This window comes from Hyperoodon ampullatus (genome assembly GCF_949752795.1).
Source record: "Hyperoodon ampullatus genome assembly, chromosome: 12".
Lineage (NCBI taxonomy): Eukaryota > Metazoa > Chordata > Mammalia > Artiodactyla > Ziphiidae > Hyperoodon > Hyperoodon ampullatus.
The window spans coordinates 45777059-45783058 of record NC_136925.1 but is presented as its reverse complement, the minus strand read 5'-3'; positions in this window follow the sequence as shown (position 1 = coordinate 45783058).

Sequence of the window (6000 nt, the reverse complement as noted above, 5' to 3'; positions counted from 1 at the left end):
TGAATTTTTGAATGGGTTCAAGGAAGCTTTTACTTGGAGGCAGGAGACACTATATTTCACTGACACTCTAAATCCATGTTCTCAGTAATCAATAAATCAGGATTTCACAGATTTATAATAAAGATTTTAATCTCTTGGAGCCACAGTTTCAGGCAGTGTTCTGACAACCATTAATTTTTAGTCCTGTCAAATACTAGTATAAGTGTATCAGGCACTAATTTTTCATTTGACCTTTGGTGGACTCTTCACTGTCTACATAAGAGCTCTCATGCAGGCTGTATAAATTATCACAGGGTAAAAATAGCGTACGCTAACATTTTGGGAACCTAAGAATTAACTTCCCCAGTCACACTTACTTTTTAACGGTGCATCGTGTAGAAAAATACTCATTTAAAAAACTTTGGTTTATATATTTTATTGTGAGGTTCACAGAATTTTTCTAGTTTCTATTAATAGATGCTGCCTATATTAAGATAATACTGCCTATTAAACTCTTCATTAGAACTGTTGACCCTTGGAAAATAGCATTTTTTTATACACTGTAATTTATTCTTGTTCTTAAAGCTGTATTTTAAAAATGTCATTTGGACATGCAAACAGTTCTTAATGAGAACGGTTGAATAAATTCTGCTTTTGGCTTGCAGTGGAAGTGTCAATATATGCATAATTTATTATTATTAGTTTATTCTGGAAATTAGCCAGGTAAGCAATATGAACAATATGCCCATTTCCTTTTTTTTTTTTGCCCCCAAATATGACAGTACTCCAAGGAGAGTACACAAGTGCTACAGAGTCTCTGGGTGCACACATGACCTCTGTCCTCTCTCTCTCTCTCTGTGGTGTATGGGCGTGCACACACTCACACAACTCACTTGCACGTGGGTAGGGGGGCTTGTCGATGAGTGGAGGAATAGCAAACAACATTGAGCTTCTTCCATGCTCCAGTCATTGTGTTAAGAACATTAAGTAATGACCTCACTTGATCATCACAACATAGAGGTAGGTAAGAGCATACTCATTTTACAGATGAAATTCGAATCCAGATCTGTGTGACAAGAAGGCAGCCACTTCTTTTTTCAAAGCTCTACTTCACTATAGTTATTTATGCATAATACATGTGTGTTGTAAACAACAATGAAGCAAATAGAATGAAAGTGAAAATTGTCTTTCACCATTACTCAACAAGTTATAATTTATCTTCCTAGAAATAACTGCTGTAAGTTGAATAAATGTCCTTACAGACCTATTCCAACATACAAAAATGTAAATATTATATATTTTTAATGTTTAAATATATATATATATATATATATATATATATTTATCAACCTACCTCAGTCCCTGCCTTCATATTTCCCATTCCTGAAGATTTTAGTTCTTAGTTCATTGTAATTTTTTCCATCTCCACTTCTCTCTTAATTTTGAATGTTTCCAATACCCTAGCCTCTCAATTCCTTTAACTTCTCTTCTACAATGATCTTGTCACTCACACCACTTCAGTGGCCCACTCCCACCTTCTTTATAATCTCAAAAACAAGCATCCCACTCTCTTGCTACCCGCTTCTGTTTTCCAGCTCCAACAATACTTGAGTCCACTGATATCTACAATCCAATGATTCCCATCTCCTCTTCACTGTCCTTCACTGCCATTATGTTCTCGCTTCTTTTTGCCAAGTTGAATATTCGTGGAGAATCATTATAATCACTTAGTTGATACATCCTTAATTCCTATATTGTTTTTTCACCTCTTAAAAAAACATCACAACACTGGTTGTGGTAGATTTCAAAAACAACCATAATTCTTCTCTTCCTTGTATCTATGCCCCTTGCACTACGACTCTGCAAACCCTCCCACATGGAATAGGGTCTGCTTCTCTACTCCATGAATTTGGTCTAGGCCTGTGACTTGCTTCGGCCAACAGCATGCAGTGGAAGACATTTTTTCAGTTCTGTGCCTGAGTCACAAGAGGCCTTGAGGGATTCCATACTCTTTGGGAACCCTGCTACTGCCATTTCAATAAGTCTGGGCTACCCTGCTGGATGATGAGACATTATCTTAGTCACTCCAGCCATCCCAGCCTACAGTCAGTGAACTACAAGACAAGCGAGGAAGACCATCTCAGTAGGGGTTACATAAGTGTTATTTTCCAACAATTCATTAAACTGCAAGTTTAAGTTTTATGCACTTTTCTGTATGTTTGCTGTACATCACAGTTTTGAAAGTTTAACTAAATAAGGCATTTATTTCACGTGGGGTGTTGTGTGTATTAAAATGCATAACACAGGGCATTCCCTGGTGGTCCAGTGGTTAGGGCTTCCACTGCAGTGGGCATGGGTTTGATCCCACAAGCCACACGCATGGCTAAAAGAAAAAAGAAAGCAGGGGAGACTACAGCATATCAGACAAAATAAATTAAGGACCCAACCCAAACTAACTCAAGAGACAAAATACATTAAAAAAAAAAAAAACCTAATACAAAGCCTGGAACCATAAAAATTCCTCACCAACATTTGTTTTTAGGAGTCTGTGTGTCCATCCCAAACTCTTTATGAGTCCTCCTGTATCTAATAACTGGATTCCAGCCTGGTTAGACTCATTTTTCCAGATTGGTCAAGAGGCATTAGAAGCAGAACAAGACTGTCCCTATGGGAGTGTTCTATTGTCTTTGATCTTGGGAATAAACAATAATGGTAGCCAACAAGTTAAATACCTCTGTGTAATAAACCCTTGGATGCCATGCTCATAACTGTTGGAAGATATTGAGGGTGTCCAGAAGATGTGATAATCTACTCCTGGGTCAAAAAGCCATCTCCTCCAGTTTTCATTCTCCAATGTACATTGTCTTGTAAGACATGTCAGTGTCCAGCTTTGTGTAACTGCTGTAAGAGCATGAGTTGATCTGGTAGGGTCAGAACAAATGAAGGAATCTGGTCATAGGCAGGATTTGCATCAAGATCTATGACCAAGTGAAGGTGATTCTCCATCTTCTTTGAAAGAAAGAAGCACAGGCTTTCTCCAGTGCCAGCACAGTCCCTGGCATATAGGAAGCAGTCAAAAAATGTTTGTTTAATGAGTAAGGGAATGTATAAATAAATACAATAATCAGGAAAGAAGTTAAGAGGTAATTACAGTTTAAATCAGAGGAGAGGAGACCATAACTTACAGAAAGATCATATTGAAATAGCACTGTGAACCTACTACAAGGATCAAATTACAAATCTGAATGAGGTAAGAGGTGAGAAGAAAAGCGTTACTAGCTTCATAATTCTAAAGCTTGGATTTAAATAATCAAAGAAGATAAATAATATTATTAACTATCTTTTATTGAGGGCTTACTTTGTGTCAAAAATTTTATAAGCATTTTACATCTATTATCTCATTTAATCTTCACAATGATCCATATGGTGTAGATACTATAATTATCCTCATTTTTACAGATGAGGAACTGGGCATCACAAGATTAAAAAAAAAAAACCTCAAACTTGCTTATAGTCACATAGATAGTAAGTAGCCATAGAAGCGACAAAAACCTCGTGACCTAGCAGTCTATTCCATCCATAGCAGAGAAATGAATGGATGATGATGTAAGAGCCGGTTTTTCTCCCAGAAGGAGAGAAGAGTTCAGCAAGCAGGTGGAAGAAGAGAAGCAGAGGGGCCTTGGTGAGAGCAGAGACCCCCGCGGGTGGTTGAAATGAGCCTAATCTCTGCGCCTCCCCTTCTGGCTGAGCACTCACGAGGGAGAGGATGATGGGGCACCCCAGTGCAGTGAGTGTTCCTTGCTTCCTAGGCTGTAACCAGAGAAGACCTCACCTAGCAAGTCACGGCAGGGAGGAGCCATTGAAGATAAAACAGGGCAGCAGCTCAGATTCTCTTGTATCCTGGAGAAGAGTAGGAACTTTCCTTTGTCCCTGAATAGAGCTCTGAGGTAAGATTGCGGAGAGCTACAGATGAGAAGAGGCCTTGGGATGGGACAAGGGGACTTAGACCTCTCCAGTCTGACTCTTATACAAGGGAAGAATCTTTTTTTTTTTTGCGGTACGCAGGCCTCTCACTGTTGTGGCCTCTCCCGTTGCGGAGCACAGGCTCTGGACGCGCAGGCTCAGCGGCCATGGCTCACAGGCCCAGCTGCTCCGCGGCATGTGGGATCTTCCCAGACAGGGGGAAGGAACCCATGTCCCCTGCATCGGCAGGTGGACTCTCAACCACTGCGCCACCAGGGAAGCCCAAGGAAAGAATCTTAAGACAAGTTTTTAATATGGCTTTTTATGCCTACTGATGGTCCCCATGGCAATTTGAATACTGTATATGAAGTTTTGCTATCTATGAAAATTTGACCATAATGCAATAAAAAAGTATTTTAAAAAATACTTTAAAATTTTTCCTCAAATTTAATTTTGCCCCTTATATATCTGATTACTTGCAGAAATAAAGCAACTGGTTAAATTCATTTCGTCACATAAAATAAGCAAAGAAGAACCAGCATATTTCATTACCGAGAGGTAAGCTCATTAACTATATGGATTTGCCTGAGACCTCCCCAGTTTTAACACAGATAGTATTTTGTGCCAGGAGATCCTCAGTCCTTGGTAAACCAGGACCGTTGGTCAGCAGCAGCTGCATACAAACCACATCTCCCTAACATTAAAGGAATTCAGATGAGTCAGTCCCAGTATGACTGGTTGTAGCTCTGCACAATATTCCTTCTTAAGCTCTAAGTAGACTTACCTCATTCGGACTCATTGAGGATTTCTTGAGTCATCAGCAGGCCTCTGAATTGTGGATTTAAAAATTTTTTTAATATTTTCTAGGGAGATGTGAGATACCTAACTCTATGAAACACTAAGAACTGGGCTAGAAGAAGCATCTGTGATAGCTTTGCTGACCAGGCAGGGGTAATGTGGGAGCAGGTGCTTTTGACTTCTGTGTCACTGGAAGATAGGAGTCAGGACAGGACAAGAAATTCTCTGACAGTCTTCTTTGCCCTAGCAACAGCCAGGATCCAGGATTCTGGACTTTGTTGTCAGCTTTTTTATTAATTCCCTCAGCAGTCCTTGGCATGTTGTCAGCTCTTTTATTAATTCCCTCAGCAGTCCTTGGCGTCATAGCCAAACATCATTTTAAGCTCTCAGTCCGTCAACTCTGGATAATTCTTAGCTATCTCACAGTGTTGTTGTGGGAACTGATTAATATTTATGAACACATTTAAATGGGAAAGTACAGTAGAAATATGATTGAATGAATTGAAAAATTATTTCCTATATAATATTATGCACAAAGGAAAATAAGCCATGGACTGTAGTGTCTTCTCGGAACAGTTTTAAAATAATGATCAGTTATCTGCCACTTCCCCTTTCATCTTTAGTAAGCTTAGTGTTTTGTTATTTAATGTTCTCAGCAGTGATTTCTGCTAAATTTATTTTTATTATTATTGTATTGATACATTTTGTTTCCTGTTAAATTCAGTACATCTCTTTATTTCCAGTTAAGATTTTCTAAATCATTGACTATGATTTTCCTCCACTGAAATTTGTCCAGTATACAAGGGACATTTGTCATTACTTAAGAATAACTATTGAAACTCACTGCTTAAAAGAATAGATATTTCTCTAGCCAACGTCATTGCATCACATTTCTGTTACATGAATTCTTGCCCCATCCTTACATTCTTCTGAATAAAATTAAAAGTATATCTAACTGGAAGAAAATGGGATTTTCAGCATAATAAAATTATACTTAAGGATTTGGTTAAGCTCATGAATTATGTAAAATAGAGAAATAATACCTTTCTCATAAAACACGTATTAGTAACAATTCTCAAAATACTTGTTTTGATAATATTTTACAAATGGTAAAAAATAAATACATTAAATGTGAAAAGATAGTCCAGTTCAGAAAGATTATTTTTAAAAATTCTGCCTCATGTGTTGTGACAGCAGGGAAGTAGCAGTCATTTTAACAATTTAGCATTTAACAATTTAACTTCTGTATCATGTTTAAGA